The sequence below is a fragment of the Polyergus mexicanus genome, unplaced genomic scaffold, assembly GCF_030449975.1.
Source record: "Polyergus mexicanus isolate NDT 795.1 unplaced genomic scaffold, iyPolMexi1.0 SCAF_6, whole genome shotgun sequence".
Taxonomy (NCBI): Eukaryota; Metazoa; Arthropoda; class Insecta; order Hymenoptera; family Formicidae; genus Polyergus; species Polyergus mexicanus.
Window position 1 is genome coordinate 9,718,478 of NW_027223326.1, and position 21,646 is coordinate 9,740,123.

General features: G+C 35.0%; 1 protein-coding gene across 1 annotated transcript in view; it reads left to right on the forward strand.

The window, feature by feature from the left end:
- LOC138934421 (uncharacterized) overlaps nt 1–21,646 on the forward strand; it is a 35,980-nt gene that overhangs the window by 2,572 nt on the left and 11,762 nt on the right. The gene's annotated exons all lie outside the window — the stretch shown is intronic.

Below are 21,646 nucleotides of genomic sequence, written 5' to 3' on the forward strand. Positions count from 1 at the left end.
ACGGAGAAATCTTGCAGAAATCAAACTGATCTCAACTCCACTTTTTGTAAAATTCTTAATTTTATTACCAGAGCATTAATCAGATGTTCTAGTATTAAAAATACAAAAAATGGAATTAATCAATTTGCATCGGCTTCCGTAGCGTGGCGTCTGGCCGCAACGGTATTTTTCAGGTGATGATTGTACACAGGTGTGTACTATCGATCCGCGTACCTCGCAAGAATCCCGTCGAAGTATCGGAAGAAGCGTCACATGCCTCGCTGAAGAAACAGTAAGCTCACTCGTGCGGAATCGTATCGGTCTTTCGGTAGATCGCTTTTGTCGTTGTCAGTGAAATTCCGCACTCCAGCGCGTTTTTCGAGATCGACGTGACAATGGTGATACTGTTTTGTGCGCGCGTTATTTTACCCGAAGCTTAAGATTTCCGCGTTTCATTAGGATAATCTGGAGATGATTACATAAGAAATATAGAAATGATACCTTTTGTTTTTTCGCTTATATTATTGGAACCTCGAAAATCTATAAAGCAAAGTTGAAAACCGGTATAGATATTCTTCTTTTAATCTAATAAATTATAGCGGAGAATCTTAATTTATCTTAATTTATAATCTTATTCTTGAGAATTAAATTAATTTGATTTACAACGATATTTAATATTGAATATTAAAAATATGAAATGACGTCGAGAAAAATTTTTCCAAAAAGAGGAAGAAAGAAGGATTAAGCTTGTACTATTTCTATTACACAATTGCGTATTCGTTACATAAATTCTGCTCCCTTTTTAGAACGTTATTAAATACATATATCTGCTATATATAATAAAAGAAATGGGAACAAAAATTCTTTACAAAAATTTATATAGATTTTTAGTCGGTAATGCAACATATTTGATAACCGGCATAAAATTTTGTTTATTTATGTCAATAAAATTCTGTATATGCCAGGCGATAAAGTTGCGTAAATAGACTCCAGCACTCGCACTACTTGATACGCATATGCTTGCTATCCTTGAAAGGCTTAAGAAACTCGGTACCGTTTTCTGGCTCCTTCACTTTCTTAAATTCTCATTATTTTTATATATCTTGTTCACACATGACTCGATTTGCCAAGTTTTAGCAACTGAATATGTCCTTCACAGTTTCGGTCTAATTTTCTAAAACCGTATTTATGAAGTGGAACTAGGTAGCAAACACATGTGATGCGAAACGTTTCACTTGGTCAGTTTTAAAAGTGGGGCATAAATAAATTTAATCTATATAATAAATTAGAAAGAAATAGTACGCGAAATAATAAAATATTTTTTTCTCTACATAATGTTTGTATATAAAAATATTTTTTATTAATATAAAATATACGAGAGAAACTAAATTTTAGGCAGATTCATAGTTTTTCAAAGATCGTTAAAAATCTCGCCGAATCGTTTGAAACTTATAAATCACAAGTAATTGTCCACTCTTAAGTCCGCTAATGTGCGAGAAATTTTTCCATTTCAATTTGAGAAAAGGACGTCGAGTGAGACCATAGCAAGCTGCGGATGACAGATGCGTCGTTCCTGAAATTCTCAGAAGTGTCGCATTAGTGACAGGCAAGGTGATAGCAGAACCTGCGGGGCTCCGAGATGAATTAGGTTCGGGCCTGGAGGGAGGATGCGGGCCTCGACGGCAGGTTCCTTTTCATCGGATGTCTGCCTTTGTGCGGAATTTGGATTAAGCGGCATTCACAGAGATGTGACATGACACTTTAATTTCGATCGTTTTTATATCAATAAAGTGTCGATTTCTAGTGACTTTAAAAAAATTTTTTTACATTTTTTTACATCTTTTACACTTTTTACAAAGTGATATAAATTTGCTAGAGACAAAGAACGGTATCTCTTTTTTCACGTACATTTGTCATTGTCATGTTTTATATCACGCTTCTGACATTTCATCCCGCGCGTTTATAAAAATCTGACATTTAAAATTATATTTCAAGATAAGGTGAAAAAGAAGTGTCGTTTACTTCTCGGTGATGATCGAATCAATAAATGATAGAGACTCGAATAATAAATAACAGAAATAGCATGTTTTTTTTTATGATTATTCTCGCAATTATTTTTAATTAATTTATCTTGATACGCATGTAAATCGTTTAGAAAAAAGCGGCGAATAATGCAAAATAAACAGCCGCGATTCCGCGGAAAATGCAACGCATTGCAACTTTAGCGCTTTATCGCGGTTTTTCGCTCAAGGATAGACTCGCGCACTCGCGAATGAGGTAAATCTAGATTTATCTGGAATATTTACCCGAAATACATCGGTTACACAGTTGCATGGGGGTCGTCGACCGGTAGCTGGTAGTGTTACGATATTGACGAGAGAGCCGCTATTTCGGGGGACGACGATTAATTGCCGAGGCGAGGAGAAGCCGAGGCTCGGGAATGCCACTGATAAATATTCTATCGATCCTTCACGAAATTATCACTCCGCCGAGATTGCTCGTTAATAACCTGTCTAAATCTGATTGAATCTGCGGCGGCCAAGACAAACCTTGGATAAGTTTTCGTTTCAAAGTTATGGTATAGCCTGTCTATCGTTTGTTTTATATAAATTCTTTCTCTTTCTGTGATTTTGAAAACATTATTATCTTCTTCGAGAGAAAGTGCTTTTTAATATACTTTAGTTTTATCCTTTTTCTTTTAAAATAAATATGCTATTATAAGTTTTAGATATACAGATATAAATACAAAAAATTAAAACTACTTTATAAATATTCCATGAATAAAAATCTATTAAATATTTTTTTTTATTCTTTTACAAAATAATAAAAAATATATTTTATAATATACAATTATAAAATATAAATTGCTTTATAATAGAATGAAGAGATTTAATAAATTTTATTTCTACTTGTAAAATATTTTATAAAACGCGAATTTATATTTTATAATTATATATTATATATAAAATAGAAATGTAGTAAATTTTATTTTTCTTATTTTTCTTTATGAAATATTTGTGAAACATTTTTAATTTTTATGTACGTGCATATCTCTAAAATTTAATTCCATTATAGTATATTTCAAAATACAATAACAATAATTTATAAAATTTATTGTATATTAATTAGAAGTTGTGTAAATATATAATTTATATTTTGTATAAAACAAAGACATGTCAAATGTCAAAAGGCATCCGCGTTCGCGAGGCGGCGCAGATTGTCTGGTCCAACCAACCAGGCACACTGTATCCCCACGATGCATCTCGTTTTCGGTGTGAAAGCAGCTTATTAAGATTGGCTGCAGCATGGTCTCGTACACGGCATACGCCGTCGTCTCTCGCCAGTCCGATGTTTACTCTTGTGGTTTAAACATTTTTCGCCGCGCGCTCCGTCTCGCGCATGTCCTGTGGCCCTTCGTCCCTTGGCTCCCTTGCCCGACGAGTGCAACAGTATTGTCGATTACCATCGTGAATCTCATTGGTGGTGGAGAGCGTAAAGTGAGTGTTTCGCAGCTTAACGATGATAGGACACCGACTCCGGTTCGTAAAACCGAGATTCCGGTTCGCCGTTTCCGATCCTTTCGCTCCGAAGCGTCCGCGATTAAATCGCCCGTGGTTTATGAAGGAATTCGAATACACTAGATGTCGATGACGGAGATAAAGGAAAATATTTACGCACGCCTCGAGATTCCGCGAACACATTCGACAATTATTATATAACAAATATTTAAAAATAAGATGTGGAAGAAAATCATATTAATTCTGCATCATGATTTTATTCAATATGTTTATTTAATGGAAAGATAGAGAAAATACTTAGAAATATAATAGAAAATTTTATTTCTTTTTACGCAATCGTTGAAAAATTTTATCCCGTTAGGAATTTTAAGATAATCGATAATTAATGCTATAATTACATTTTAAATTATAAAACATTATGCCATATTATATTGAATTAAGATCGATTACACTCGAAATATGGATATAAAATGATTATTATTTTTGGAAAATTACTTTTTTTTTCCAATTGAAAAGATATATATTTAAAAAAGTTGCCCCTCAACATTTTTATCTCTGTTGAATTTGGGTCTCCCGTTAGTTAAATAAATTAACTTTTTATTTTAGCGATGTCACGCCTGAGCGCATATATCGGCAAACGTTGCAACAATGCGGCCGCATCGGCAAAAATGCACCGCAACTTTTTCAGTGTATATTTACCAAGCGATTGTACGCGAACTATAATAACGTTTTTGGTTCTGACTATCGAGTGAAATTAAAAGAACAGAATTTTTGAACATGCTTTTAATTGAAAACGTATTTGATACCATAGATTATTAAATATTGTTCGATTTTATGACAAAATTTCTAATCAAAAGTTAATCTCTTAATTCAAAATATTAATTTTTTAACGCGATAATAAAAGACTTCGAAACGATAAGATTGCATTATATTCAAACCAATTAAAATTGCATATATGTGTGTGTGTGTGTGTGTGTGTATCTGCATGCGTGCGAACTGCGATTACGTTATAAAGGAATTCAGAAAATTCGAGATATTTACCAACGGTCAAGTTAATCGCCGACTCCTGTCGATGATAACAATGCGCGACTCGCATTTGATATCTGCATGTATTTCCAAGCACGACCTTGGAATTTCGTCTTCCTTTCACGCCGCCCACGTCGCGACGCTGGCACGCGTATAATATATAACGGGTACGCAAGCCGTGAATTGTGACTTTACGCGAGAGAGAGACGATAAATAGAGAACGTCATCGGGAACGATTGCGTAACGGGGAAACGCGTTCCTTTACGACACGCCACGCCTGTATGTGCGTATGAGTGCATATTGTGTAAAATAGAATTCTTCGCAATATTTCGTCATCGGCGATTGTTATGCGAACGGCGCAACAATTTTTCACAATCTCGTAAAATTCTGCCTCGTCGAAAAAAAAAATCTGCATTCCAAATTTTTAATCTTCGAAAAGATTATACGTTTGCAAAAAAAGATGAAAAACGCTATAGCGCAGAAAATGGTTAATTAAAAAATTGCTAATTAAAATATATAATTATTAAATATAATTACAATATAATTATAAAATATAATTGCCAATTAAAATATGATCTTATTGTCACAAAACACAAGTATCACGGCAATTTTAATTGCAAAATTTTATCTGCAAAATGAAAAATATAATTTTTATTAAAAAAAAATAAGTGATACTTTTGCAATGATTGTATGTTATGAAAAGTACAATGAAAATCTTTTTAGCGTTAGTTTTCGAATTTTTCCACGAAGGATTGTTAGCTTATTACGAAATTGTAGCTTATCATATTTATACTTTTTTATTTTTTATTAAAATCTTTTTGCCGTCAGCATAAATGTTTTTTAAACCACAAATCTTATTACTCCCGTCGAATAATTAACGTAGAGATAACGCTTATCGAAGCAACGCTGGCTGTATGCGCCTCGTAACTGTACATTACATTTGCCAACGTTAGACGGTCCGCCAACTGTCAACCGAATCGGTAATAATCAGCATGAAGTTAATTTGGAATATAATCTTATTTATTTGAGTAAGAAGTTAATTTGTAGGAATAATCTAGTATAATTTAGACGATACGCAAAATGGTAGAAATTTGAATGTTTAATTGTTATAATTACTGCATTTTACACACGCGAGCCATTTCATATAGAAAGATTTTACTTGACTTTAGAATGAAACTAATAAAAAGTGATAAACCTAAGATACGCACGCATAAAAATTACTTAAGCGCACAATTACTTTGGAGAAAGTTGCGTGCGTTTAAGCCTCTCACACTTTTATAGATTTCGCATAATCGATCGATTCTACAGTTAATTACCGATTTAGATAAATAATAGATAATAAATTGGCGTGCAGTTGTCGAGACGCAATTGCGTCTCATATACTTTCGAGACGGCGGGGCGGACTACCGGTCTTGCAACATTAATTAACTGCAAACTGGTTGTGTACCCCGTTCGGAAACTAGTTTCCGTACGGTAGAGATTCTTTATACAGGGTGTGAAATCATTTCCGCCGCGATACGCGGCATTCTGACGTGGATCAAATGACTTTCCATTAAATCGGCGATATCAGCTAATTGACGTCTAATAGACTATTTCCTTCCTCTCCCCCTCCCCCCCCCCCTCTCTCTCCCTCTCTCTCTTTCTCTCTAGACGGTAATTAAAAGAAAGGGACCGCGATGGAGGCAGATCTCGAAGACTCAAATGCACCGCCGTGATTGTTCCGTGAACGGCCCTCTTCTAGCCCTCGGAAATTATGCGCGTTTGTGAGTCTTAAGCCGAATCCGTTCTCGCGGAAATTGCACTTGCCATTGTTCCCGTAACGCAGACGATGACGCTGAAGAAATTGAGCAGCCACTTCTTCTTTTTTCTTTCTTTTTTTTTTTTTTTTATTACACGCCCAACGAGTTCTTGAGTCGTGTGTAAGAGTAAAGTGAGCTGACTTGTTCAAAAGCTCCTTGTCACTCTTCTTTCTCTCTTCTTACGGGAACATCGATCCATTGGCGGATACAAGTGCAAACTAAATGCAAACGAATTCTGCGATTCCTAAATATACAATTTCCAAACGTATAGATCTCCCGAGAGGCAGTTGGTTACCGATTGTTTCCTCCGTAATCACGAGATGCATATTAAAGTGAAAGACTGTCTCCCTCATAGAAGTCAGTCTTTTCATTCCTTCGTTAAAAAAAAAAAAAAAAAAGACGTTTTGTGTTACTCCTAAACACGGACGCAGAAATAATTGAAGCTCGTATAACAATAAGTAAATGAGTTTCTTTAGTCGCGAGATGCACGTTGAGATGAAAGAATTATCGATTCGCTATTTCATTCCTCGGAAAGATTAATTTGAAAAGTGGAAAAATATTTATGAGTACGAATCCAGAAATATGCTATTACACCGAATGCGCAATTTCACAATACACTCGCGTATAAGGCAATTTTCACGCTCACGAGATGCGTATTAAAGTGAAAGATCGCGTCGATGCCGATTCTATATTTTGCCTCACGCGTGTGATGTAGTTTTACTTTCTAACGATCGATTATATATCGATCGATTCCCACGTCATCGATGCGCGTCATTGACCGAACACGTATCCCTCTATTTTTCTCTCTCAATCATTTCTGCTTCCCGAAGATAATGATTTGAATTATTGAGCTAGCGACAGATGACAAATGGAGAAACCTGATTAGAAAGAAAAGAAGAAATTAATCTTTAGAATTAATCTATGCTTCACGCTACTATATATTTTCATCTCTTCATTATGGCACGAAGATTTTAGTGATTTCTGCGCGTAGTGAAATATGTACTTATTCTGTCGTTATAGAGAAATCATCGTCCGCGGCGTCGTTTCAATCATTATCGTGCCATTGTCGTACTTAATAATGATATTCATGATTCGTGTTGATTAGGGATCAGGGACCATATCCCTCTCTCGTATCGCGCTCGTGCTCATCGCGACATTGCGATCTGTCGGACAGGGACGCTTTCTAGAGTCGGTCATGATGTATTATCAAGCGGAATCGATTAAATCGCGTCTTCGCGTGTGCACGCCCGTTACAAAGAAGCGGTAAAAGTGTCTCGCGTAGATCGTATCGGGTACCGTAACGTCGTGCGCGCGCGATTTCTATGGGAAAGTCGTCGAGATTTTGCACTTTGCGGAATTTCGCGTCACGTCAATCTTTATTCAACATCCGTAAAAGAAAGTAATAATTACAGTCGAGCAAATATAATTTTTTTTTTAATTTTTCTATTATTATTATTTGTATCGAGAAAAGAGCTCGAGGTAAAAATCTCCCACAAGACATTTTAAACGATTCTTGTCGCGAATTATACGGCTTCGCGTCTCGCTGATATAAATAAACACCTTACTTGTCGTCTAATCGTGTGTTAACGTTTTTTTCGCCGTGGTCGATTATCGTTCGTCGGAACACGCAAAGATCGAGCTACGAAGCTTAGCGAGAGCAGATGCGCTCCCCCCCCCCCCCTCCCCCTTCCACCATCTCTCTTTAACGATAGAATATTGCGGGCGATGCTGTCGGACCGGTACTTTTTGTTTTACATAATCCTTTCTCGTGGTGAAACTGTAGTTGGCACAGGATCGCATTCGCCAGGTGTTCGGTTTCTGATTCGAACGCGCTGTCGGATCTTCGTTCCGATTGAACGGATACGGATGCGATTAGCATATACTTGCCACGACGAAATGTGAGATTTAATTTATTACAAATGCTTTAGGTTTCTTATGAAGAATGTATCGAGAATCTGGAATTTTCTCTCGTCGATAATTATTTTAAAAAAAAATACAAGCTTTTTACTCTCGACATTGAATATCTTGTAAGGTGGATGCTGATCTTAAATTCAGGTAGCGAGAAAAAAAATAAAAAAAGCTTCATATCAAGCGAAAAAGAAAAAAAAAACATCTTGTCATTTATTACATTTCAATTTTAATTCTGAAATATCTTTTATAATGTAAATGTTATAATTATAATAATTATCTTTATAATATAAAGGAGCGTTTTGACGTCTCGATATTGCTTAACGCACAATGAGCATTTTTTTTTCACGAGGAAATAGTCTTATTGGGAGTTTTAGAATTCTAAGATTTTGAAAGGCTGCATTTTTCTCGCGGAATATATTCTATTACGGTTCAATGACGGATTTGTCGCAACACGGAAGAAAGACAAAGTGCTAATTTCACGGACACCTAGCATGGAACGACTGTAATTTGATGGCACTTTAATGACTCGATCGCTGCCGCATTGATAAGTGCTTCGCTAACGGAATAACCGTGTATTAACACTCTTCTGTAATAGTGACGACTACCATTTACTTAGACATGCAAAAAAAAAAAAGCAAATACAATAGTATCGCGATATACATTCGGCAGAAACGTTATGAAAGTCGTGGAAGTAATCTTATTGTCAATAAAATTGTGAATTCTTAGTACAATTTTCTTTATGAAACATTTGTAACGAGAAAAAATACAAAAGACTACGAATTTGTTTTCTCTCTCTCAATTTTTTGTATAATTTTATTTTCATTTAAAATGCAAATATAAATTTAATATCTTTAAAGAAAGGGGGAGAGAGAGAGAGAGAGACAGAAAGAAAAATATACAAAAAATGAATTATCTTACTGAAATTATTATTACTTTATGAAATAAAATATATAAAGAACAATATCTGTGTGAATATCAAACTTTATGATGCCAAAAATCTTAAGAATCCGAGACTTTGCGTTCAATCAATCCATACAATATAGGAAATAATTTTATTAATAACAAATTTATACAAAAACGAGACAGTGAGAGTCTTGTAATATCTCTCGCTACATTTTGATATTAACCGCAGGATAACGGACGAGTGCCGTTTTAAAGTAATGACGGGGTGAATTGAATGTCGCGAGGAAAATTCGCGATTATTAAATTTTTTCACTCGGAAGCAATTTTACAGACATACCCGCATAATTAGAGCTGCTACTCCGCTGTGAAGAAAGTGAGAGTTTCTCTCTCTCATCTTGAGATTATTTACACTTCGCTATTGTCTGTCCACGACAATTAACGGCGAAGATGGCAGAGGCTCTACAACTGTCTCCTTATGTTTTACTTTCTAGACGATAGCGCGTACTGCGATTATTATCTTTGCCGAACGGAAACTTCACAGCGCGTTAACGCCAAGAAATTCGTTCTACGTGGAAAAATTCGTCGCGCCTGTCGTGCAGCGAACAGCTCATGCTAATTATCATCAATTTTCATAAAATCATGCGTTGTCGTATCGAGGAACGATCGCGATTGCAATTTTCACGCATCCACGAATGCGCAGAAAGTGTTGCTCTTATACGTTCGTAAAAAAAAAAAATCATATTAAAAAAAAACATTAAATTAAAAATTTTTACGTATTTATATTAATAATTAAATACTCTCTACGTAAATATCTTAAATTGCGATTAAAAAGAGGAGAGCGAAAACAAATTTATACCTATATATACCACGATCGACTTGTTCCGGTAATAAATAATATTTCTTGCTGAAAGAGAAAGAGAAAGAAAAAGAGGTAGAATCGAATGCAAAATTTATTTTCCATCAATAAAAGTTCTACGCGACGATTTATACCAATAGTATAATGTGACTTTTACAGTTTAACCCTGTACATCAGCGAAACGCGTCACGCGTTAACGACGCGAAAACGGAACGTAGTTTATAACGCGATCCGAATAGGATTTCTCGTATGTCGACGGAATACTCGTGTATGTACTATCTGTGAAACGAGCGTGTTTTTTTAAATGCGTGTAAGAAGCGACGAGAATCGGCGATAATTAGAGTGATCGATGTGCCATAATTTGCAACTAGTCGACGAACACTTTACTTTGATTCGCAAATACCGTGTCGCTATAAATCACACTCAGCTCGAACTTTCTCATTAGCGTTATATATATATATATATATATATATATATATATATTTTTATTATTTATGAGAGATTTGTTTGAACTTTTTAATCAATATTAAAAAAGCAAGGAAAATAGACTTTTTATTTTATCCAATAATATCATAATTAAATTTCATAGGAAGAAATATATATTTTTTTTATCCTGCTCGTATATATTAAATATATATATTAAATTGATTTCGTAGAGGATGGTGACTAAATGTCCTCTTTCTTTTTTATATCAATCGAGAATAGAGATATACCATTGAATACCACATTCATCGAATTCCTCGCTGTTCTTTCGCGCGATACAGATGAACGGGAACGTGTACGCACATTCGGTTTCGCTTTTCCCGATTCTCAGGGAGGCGAGGAAACAAAGCCACACGCCGGAGAGCGACGCACTCGCTTTCTAAACGGTCGAATGCACTGCGACAACGTATGCGGGATGAGAGTTTATGTCTGTTCAATCGACTGAAGAATCATCGTCGCGGAGAGAGAAAAGAATGTCCTCTAAACTGCTGCCATTCGTCATCCGTTCTATTCGGTAAATTCTGCCAATTTGCATATTATATTGCCGCGTAATAACACATCATTCTCCTTGCATTCGGAACAAAAATTCTAAAGCTAATCAATATATTTTTATTCGAAATTCTATTGCTTTTTTGAAATAATCGTCAATATTATATATATATATATATATATATATATATATATATATATATATATATATAGTAGTATATAATTAAAAAATTTTATATTAAATATTATAAAAAATTTTTATTGTTTTAATATAATTAAACTTAATATTTTATATTAAATATTAAAAATTTTAATTATTTTAATACAATCAAAAACAATTTTTTTATATTATATATAATGCTGTTTTTATATCGATTTACACACACACACACACACACACATACAAATTTGCGTATATATATCTCGTAAATGCGAATTTTCTCTTTAGCTCCTATTAACCACCTTCTATTATTAATTTTGTGTTGTACCTTAAGTACGTCATTGTACAACTGATGGCACGCTATTAGCGCAATTCTCAAGATCATTTCATCGACGGTCACGTTCGTTCCGCATGTGGACATACGGTCGGGATAAACGGCGTAGATGAGGTATGCAGTAGCGCATGTCCAATTTCTAAAATGCCGTGAATTATGGAGTCACGTAAGGGAAAGGCGCGGTAGATTGTACAGGCGACAGAAATTCGCTGTTCAATTGCCCCGCTGGAAAACATAGCATCCTTCTCGTCGATTAGTCTCGATCTCTCGTGTGATTGCGCGCATTTTCTCACACATATATACACACACACACACACACACACAAAGTCTTAGACATAATATATTTTACCTAAAGTATGCGATAAATTTAATTACCCAATTTTCAACGGAGGATATCAAACTCATGGATCGAATATCGTAAAATTTATTACAGACAGAGGCTGTTTTCAAGATTTTCCAAGTATTGAAGTTTGAGATAAAACGCTCTCTGTGTATACCGTGCAAATATAATTCGTTCCAAGGATAAATGCAACGCAGTCGCAATTTGTCCACGGATAACATTGAATCATTTAGCGATTATAAACTAAGTGAAATGATTATGGCATTAAAAAATGTCAACGTAGATTTATTACACTACGAAGGATTTGAATTAAAATAATTCTTTGAAGTGCAATTTTTCTATTGTCATATTAATGCAAGAATCGCGCAAGCAAAATAGTTCTTCAAGAATTTGAAAATTAATTTTCTCACGATTTTCTTCTATCTCTAATAGAGAAGAACTTGATATTTAAAGAAAGACTATTTCTCTCCAAGTCTCATGTTCTCATGCGCGCCGACGTGATTCGTTTAAACACTCAAAGTATTTGCTTGTGAAGATGAATTGCTCGATTCCGTGATCATCGTAAATTTATCGACGTCTTAATGCAGCCGTCAGTTGTTACACTTCGACCGGAGATGCACCGCGACTTTTCAATTAACCGCAATTTTCAACTCTCGAGAAACCTCGCTTTTAGTGGCTTTTCTCAATCGCCGCTGCCGCACTTGCATCGACGCGAAGCTGCATCATGAATATATAATGCATCGATGAACTTTGCACTTGGCTAAACTTGACTCTACGTTCGCAAAAATACAACCGTGCATAACAATGCATAATAATAAAGTCTCTCTCTCTCTCTCTCTCTCTCTCTCTCTCTCTCTCTCTCTGTCTGTCTTTGCTCGTAAGCAAACTGTAATTTTGTAATTAACGTCGCGTTTAATATTCACGTTTGAGTACCTTATAAATTGCATCTATGCATGATTAAACAACTTTGAAAAAAATAATATTGTCAATGTTTTTTTTTTTTTTTTTTCCACGATATATTCACATCATATCGTACATCACCTGCTATCGATAGTTCTTTTGATATCGGCATAGAAAAAAGTTTCACAAATCGAGTCATTCGAACGTGTCGATCGAGACTTGGTGGTCTCTGCTACCGATTACGAGAGAGTGAAAGTGTACGCCAGTGTGGTACAGGTGCTTTCGATGGGAAGCACGTTTTCCTGGCTCAGATTCAGTCGCGCGCACGATTCCGACGAATCCCGATCGCGTCTTTCTCTTTCTTTTCTCTATCTCTTATTTGTTCTTGACTTTGACATGTGCGCGTGCGAGAAGCATTAAATTATCCGCAAGATCGATAACGGTCGACATCGTTGAGAGAAATAGCGATTTATTGCTTAATTTGGTGATCTCGTTACAGTGCTGCGAATCACAGAGTACGCGTTCGTACCTCGCGTTTATGCGAGAAAAGGTAATATCTGAAATTCTTTAGACTCTAGGCAAAAACAGTACGCTTTTATTTCTTCTATCGTTGTGTTAAGGTATAATCTTTCAAGCATTTAGCGTCGAGGGAATTTCGAAGGAATTGATATTCCGCGCGATTTTATTAGATAAATAATATTTGATGAGAGAGAGAGAATCTCAGCGTGAAAAATTACTATGATCGTCAAAGTTGTTTTTTTGCTTGTTACGTTGCCGTCAGTATCTGGACGTATCGTAATATTCGTGTCTGTCAATTATCTTTTAAACCGAGAAATAATTGCGGCCTACGTAATGAATTACGAGAAGTTTATTCTTTCCTATGACCGTGAACCCTGCACCCTGAAACAGCAATCAAATCACTGGATGCAATGCTGTCCAGCTCGAGGCATCCTGTGCACCTGCAATTCTGTGGCTCCCCTTTAATATCTCTATTCCTATATATCCCTGTATTATTCATATAGAATTATTAAATTGTAGATACAATTTAAATGAATTTATCTAAATTTAAAGCAAAGAGAATATATTTCTTTTTATTTTTCCGGGAAATTATTTAAAGTAAGGAAAGTTGTTTCTCAATTTTCAGAAATAAATTATCGCAAAAAAATGAGATTTTTAAAATTTTTATTCGCATGATTTTTAAATCTTTATTCGTTACATTGTCATATAAAAATGACCACAAAATAAATAAAATCTTAAAATATATATATCTTATTTTTACCGCACTTTACGACCAAGTTTAATACAAGAGCCTTGTAAATATGCATAAAAAAAACACTATCCTTGAACGGCGAGCGAACTATTTACGTTCCGTTTAAAAATAGACAAGTACGATTTTGTAGATGGGGTGTAAAGTTTTCCTTGAATATCAACGGATTTTCATGGCCGGTGCCATCGTAGGAGGCGCGTAAATAGCGTAAGAGGTGCTCGCGTTACATTACAATGCACCCATGGGTCGCGTGCTCGTCCGCGCGTCACGTCTCGTCTCGTCTCTTCTCTCCGCTCCACGTTCCACGCGGCTCATCTCGACGCGCAGCACAGCGCGGCGGCTGTCAGTTCGCGTCGCGCGCTCGAGCGAGCGAGCCGTAAAGAGCTTCCCAGCTGATTGTCAGTGCGAGCAACGGTAACGACGTAACGCGCGCTCAGATAAGAGTAAAAGTAACGAAATATTTTCGCGCGCTGCGCGATATTGAGCGTTTTGACGACGCTTCGATGCAAACGGAGGGTAGTAACATTCATCTTCGCAGGTTAGATTGCATTATTATTATTATTATTATTATTATTATTATTATTATTATTATTATTATTATTATTATTATTAATTGAATATCCGAGAAGTCACAAAACGATCAATTTTATGTTTTGATCTCTCTTTGATTTCTCTCTCTCTCTTTCTCTTTTTCTCTGAGATTCTTGGATTCTCTCGTGAATGTACTATTCGCGAAAATTGTTTTATAGAAAATTTTTCAAGGATCTTCATTATGTATGAAAAATTCTGAAGTATTTACGATGTCTTTATTGGTTGTGAGAACTTTGAAAACATTTGGAGAATCGTTATCACTTGTGATACGTGTAGATTTGAGATTTGTTTAGAGAATCATTCGCATATCGCTTGCGAAAATGATTTAGAGATTCTTTGAAGATATGTAGAGGAATTTTATTGTGTTTACGAGAACTTTACGAAAGTTTACGAAACTATTTCACGGATCGTTACTACTCGCGAAAAGTCTAAAGATATTTTGTAAGAAAAGAATCTTTTTTTATCGTTCTCGGGAGATTTCACGATATTTACAGAAACATTATTTTTTACGAAAGTTTACCCGAGTTATATAATGATCGCAAATGATTAAAAATTCAAACATTTGCACAACTCTTCTGATTATTATCATGTAATTCTTATTACGATAATATCACATTTCGGAATCGACCGTATCTCAACATGTGTTCGCCAAACATACGTGACACGTGTTTTTCTATCAATGTCACGTGCGTGCGACATTTCTCGCAACTTGACATTTGTAGCGTGGCAAAAATAAGCAAAGAAAGATAATCGCAGACTTTATTTTCCGAAGCTGATGATTTTTCATTTAGACCTCGGGACAGCGAGAACGAGTTAATTATCCAATGTAGCGAGTGAAGTAAGATCATATATGTATATCGCTTAAGGGCACGAGTGTTCTGTATTTATCGGAATGTATCCTTGACCGATCATACGCTCTAACGGATAAGATGAAGGTCCTCCCTTTTGAACCTCGTTATGTATTCTCGGCCAGGCGCGAAACGAAGATCGATCGGAAATACTTGAAACGTCACTTTTACGCACTCTCTTAGTGCGTACCGAGCGTGTAACGAGAACATCGTACGCAATTCATTGCACGCACCCATATACCGGGTGATTTGAATCTGTCGGTCCATAATTCGCAAAGATATCCTCTTCGTCACGAAATCTTTTAATTTTTTTTTTTTTTTCAAATAAATATAAGCGTAAAATATAAAAAAAATCCGAACTATTCGATAATCAAACGAACATGTAGGATCTAAAGAGAGGGTTTCCCCCAAATTTTAGTTATGTAATTTTTTTTAGTCGTAATTATTAATATTTTTATAGTTTGCTTATTTTTCGATTGAAAATTAAGTATAAAAAATCGCAAAAAAAAAGACGCAAAAGATCAAGCACGTATCTTTCAAGTATATATGCGATTAATAAAGAATTCGTTTTGGGATTAATAAAGGAAATACTTTTTATTTCTTTATTTGTAACGTACTACACGCTATATATAAGGTTATGAAGCGATTGCTTATAATTTTATTATCGCGGCGCCAAGATATCACGGCTTTAGTTAAGGTAAAGATATCACGACTCATCCAATGAGTGCGATGATTATCATTAAGACGGTGACGCAGTTAAAATTTTTGGAACTTGTGTAAGACTCGATCAACATCTCCTCGTACTTTCATTACTCACGATGCTAATCTATATTTTAATATCACCCATTAAATTGTTTTTTTTTTATAGATACAAAATGTCATAACGCACGCATATTGACTAATAATAAATTTAAAAAGTTTTTAAAATGCGAAGACGTGTGATAATCAAATTATATTTTAATTGAAATTATTACATTAATATTCGATGAAAAATAAATTAATACTAAATAAATTAAAAATGCTTTGGTCACACTATAATTTTGCCGCAAACTCAAATATAATTTACACGCGATTTATCGGACATTACGCATTTTATGTTTTATATGTTTTCTTTTTCGCAAATCACGAGTTACGCGAGTAACAGAACGGGTTCTGATCATAAATTATTAGAAGGAAGAAGTGCTCGGGAGAAAGCGTACTCATGGACTCGACTTTATCCCGTAACCCATCGGAATCTCATGAAATTACCGTTCGTTATGTCAATCGACGAGATACACGGGAGATGAGAAAATCGGATGATGCTAGCCGCACCCAGTTCGACGTGATCAAGGTCGGTTCGGAAAATCGGTCGATAGGCGTCGTGCATCTTAAAGCAACACTGACATTGATGTAGCTCATTTTTTGTCAATGAAAAGATTTTATATATATATATATATATATATATATATATATATATATATATATATATATACATGACGCATTTCAAATATTTGAATTGCAAAAAAAGGTAAAGCATCTTATTTATGTAAATGTGTGAGAGAGATATAATTTTTCAACGTCTGTCTTACCATAAAAAGTTATTATTTTTAAATTTTTTGATCGATTGAAAGTCGCTTTTTTCTTGGTAAAAATTGGATTACATTTCTCGTCCAATTTTTTAATTCTCGGGCTAAAAATATATTGATAACTAAACCGCGCACGTTGACAAAGAGTTTATTCAAAGTTTAGAAAACTCGAATTTTTCTAATTTTCTATTTATATATCTCTTTTATTCACATTTTAAAATATAATTTATTTAAAATAGGCGATGTCATCGCGATTGAATATATGTACTTGCTTCACGCGTGACGTCCTGATTGCATCTTGTCACAGACAGTCGGAGAAAACTGAAAGTAAGGGAATTCTCGGAAAAATAATCAGGATATCCGGCACATCGTAAAGTTTACGTTGTTAAGTACGACGAGGTGTGTGCGGTAAAACAAACTTTAGATTGGAAGAATTGTAAATCGCTCGTCACGATCGTGGTGTGCATTGAGATGCTAATTATACGTTTCGAATTGCAAACTATAAAAAGAGCCATTCCGATTATTGCCTATTACGTAAACAAAAATTATTTACAATCTTTTCTGCAACGCACACTCGCCTCCTTTGAATTGCAAATTTGTATCCACAATTTAATAAACCGTCAATTATCGAAATTCAGTTGTAGATATCTTTATTGCTAATTTTTCGAATTGAGTGTATTACGTTGCAGTAAAGTCCGTTGAGAATTGATCGGAGAAAATAAAATAGGTTTTTTTTTTCTTAAAATTTATTTTTATTAAAATTATTTTTATATCTATTTTTATCGCTGAAGTTTTTAACTAGCCCTAAAAAAAGATATTTTGGATGAGAAATTAAGACGTTCTATACATTTTCATCGCGCACAGCTAAAGTTGAAGTAAAAAAGAGATGTATTCACGATGAAAGTATCTTTTCGAATGATTTATAGTGATCGCGATAAGATACCGATTATCCAACTTCCTTGGCCTCGTAACTGGACGGATGGAAATAAATCGCGGTTCGCTTGCGTACACAATTATCGCTCTATGCCGAAGAGAAAATGCGCGATTTTTTTTACGCGTCGGGTGTTCGAACGTTAAATTAGCCGTTTCGGGGATAACTTTGATAAAACGCTGCCAAGTAGCCACGAGATGAAATCGCCTGCGGAGGCAACGGTACCGGAATAATCTTTGGCGGAGAGCGCGAATTTAATCTTTAGAAACGCGGGCCTCGATTTTCTTCGTGCAAGATTCGCACGATTATCGCATGCTCCGCTTTAAAAGCGGAGAAAACTCGCCGCGCACCGGTAAAATCCGCATCGTAAAAATGTCCAGTAGATTGTGTTATGGCTACATTCGTGCCGTGTGTATGCAAATACGCTTTTCTTAGGCTTATTGTTGCTCGAGACACGTGATGTTACGTGCGTCTCGTCGAGCGAAACAAGTCGATGGGTCTTTATGAAACGTATGATTCTCGTATAGATGAACGTTCATATATAGATTACATTCGTGCTCTACTTAATGTATGTCTTAAAGCAATCAATCTTAATCTATATGAATAAATCGCTGTGAATAAAGAGTACTGAATCGTTACAATCGTAGATAATCCCAACTGTCAGTCATATACATATAACATAATAGACTTTTCGGTGTGACATAAAAATTTGGAGCTGAGAATGTATGATATTGATGAAACAGCAGCTTTGATTACGGGAACTATGTCTACTCACAGAAAAAATATTATTCTATTGCTAAGAAAAATGATTACTCAATTTTCTTTACTTCTTTTAAGTAACAATTAACTTTAACAAAGAATATTTTCTTAATAATAGTCTTAAAATAGACTTGTCACAAATTTTAGAAAAACTCGTTATCGTGTACTTAAAAAAAAAAAAAGGAAATATTTTCTTTTGAAGAATATTATAAAATTTTATTGAAAGAAAGTCATAGTGTATTTCTTTCGATTGTATAATTTAATATTCTTGATTGAAGTATTAAACTTATTAGGATTCAGAATAGATTTTGAATAAATTTTTAATGCTTATGATAAACTTATGATACATTTGCGGATATATGAACCTTTGATATACTTGAAACAAGTAATATTTACTTGTATATAGTATTTTTCTGTGTGTATTACGGATTATGATCGAGCCAGAAATAATTCCCGAAATATCTCTTCTTTTTTTTTCTCCACATAAATAATAACTTTAACTTTTTTATTATCTTACTATCGTCCGACTTTCGTGCATTTTATCGAGCGTGTTTTATTGCATAATTAATGCATATAAAAGATATAAAAAACACGATACTCCGTCAACTTTTTGACACGCATCGTGCCCTTCGCATTATCTCAATAAAAAATCCTCTACCGCAAAGGGCCGCCCGATTCTCCCCCCTCCCCCTAAACCATTCAGCCATCTGGCCTTTGTGTTTTTCCCGCCGCGGTGTCGTAAATACGAGTAGATTGAGTAACTCGCCGACAATTGCTCCCCTCCCGTCCCGCGTTTTGGTTGTGCGAGAAATATTAATAGATTCTACTTCCTTCCGGGAAGGGGACAACTCGTACTACGGTCCCCCTTCGCGACGCACTAGATTCGCCCTGGACTCGTTTACGCGATACGTACGGCGTGCGTACGTAAACACGCGTGACGCAGGGGGGGGCGAGACTTAAACAGACATACATATACACCCAACCATCGTGTATCCGCTCTTGCGGTCACTCGTACTTTGGTACGCGTGCGAGAGGATACAATTAGCGACCATCACACGCCGCAACGAGTTACACACAATACAATAGGTGGATGGATGCCCCGCGAAATTGCTTACGGTCTATATACGGTGGTCGGTGGTTTCGTTCCGTTCTGAGACGAGAGAGAAACGTCGAACTGTGTGCAAATCATTTTAGATCGCGACTGCAAAACTGATTCTCCTTGACTTTCGACGGATGCATTTATTTATTTATTTTTTTTCTTTTTCTATATCTCTTTGTGTGTAAATGTCTATTTTAAACGACCCAATTTTCGCCTGGTTGCTTTTATAGACTGAAATGATTTTCGCGGAATTCTCGAATAAATATTATCGCGATTCGTATCTCATTAAGAGTTCTTCTATTGGGCAAATAGATTAAACGGGGATAGGAAATAGTGCGATGCGTTTAAGGTTGTTTTGTACCAATTTTTAAAATATTAGGAATTTAATTAAGATTGTACAGAATGTTCTTACGTATGTTCAGAAACTTATAAAAAAATCCTGAATCGATTCACTGAAGCGATCAAAAGTTATGACGATTTTAATTTGCAGCGATTTAATTCGTGATCTTATGGAAAACGTGTGACCACGTCGATTCAAATGGTCAAAACAAATGGAAATAATATTTAGAATTTGTTTAAAATTTACATAAGTGTAGTTTATATATAGAAATGTATTGCTAGTATTGCTAAAATATATACATGTAATAAAACGATGTATTAATTTTAACTTAATTTCAATTATATACACATTATAATAAATAATAAATTAATTAATTTACATATCAATAATTATAATAAAGATTGATAAAATATATTGCAATCATCTTTAATTGTCATAGTAAAAACTTAAAAAATCTAATTATTATAATTATTATTTTACTATAATTATTATCTTATTCTTTTTTACTCGCATTCGAAGAAACGCTATCGATGACCGAAATCAAAAACGGAAGTTCTCTTAGCGATAACTATGAACCTTCGACGTCGGACATGACATTCGGTCACTATCGTAAATTGACATAGAATTTTTCATTCATCGTAACGAACCTTTTGTGAATTCGATGCTTTCGTAATCGCCATTTTTCATAATCAATTATGTGAGAACGAGCGTGCGCAAATTTATCGCACGCGTTGAAGTTTCTGCAAAAAAATATGCTCTCTCTAAAAATATATTTATAAATAAGTAATATTGAGAGAGAATAAAGGAAAGTTTTGTATGAATTTTAAATAATACGAGAGATTTTTGAGAGATTCTTTCGCTTTCGGGTTATATATTTCAGAAATGCATTTAAGTTAATTTTGAAAGATTTTTTTATATTAATAGCTCAATAGTTTTTACAAATGTAGAATTTTTTTTTTTTTTTTTTTTTTTTTTCTCGAGAATATCTATAAGTAATTTATGTCTCAAACAATAAGAGAGATTTTCTTCATTAAAGATCTTTCTTTCATGTTGCAAGACTTACATGAACCTTGAAAGGATTTCTTCGTAGATACGGAAATAAATTGCGTATTTAGGGTTTGGAACAGCTTTCCCAGGATTGTATTTCCCAGGTTATATTGCCGGCGAATAGTTAATTTTATATCATTAACATAGATAGATGAGTTTGCGTGATTAATATGCGCGTTTCCCATGGGTAATATATGATTTTCGTCATGTTTATATATTCTTAACGATTATATAGTGGACTAGCGGCAAGCGCAGCTTCCATGCCGGATGGAAAACCGCTGCAATTACCCATCGTCATGTCTTAGTAATCGGAAACCGGCGTTTTATCCGATTTTACACGAGTCCGTGGAAACGGACGGCGATTTCGTAAAAAATCAGGAGTCTCGATCGCAATTGCAAATGAATGAACTTGTGGTTAGCGTATGGCTGAATAAGAGTGATATCTTTCAGTGAAATCACCGATGACGGTGACAGGAAGCCGCACGCGAACACTACTTTCGA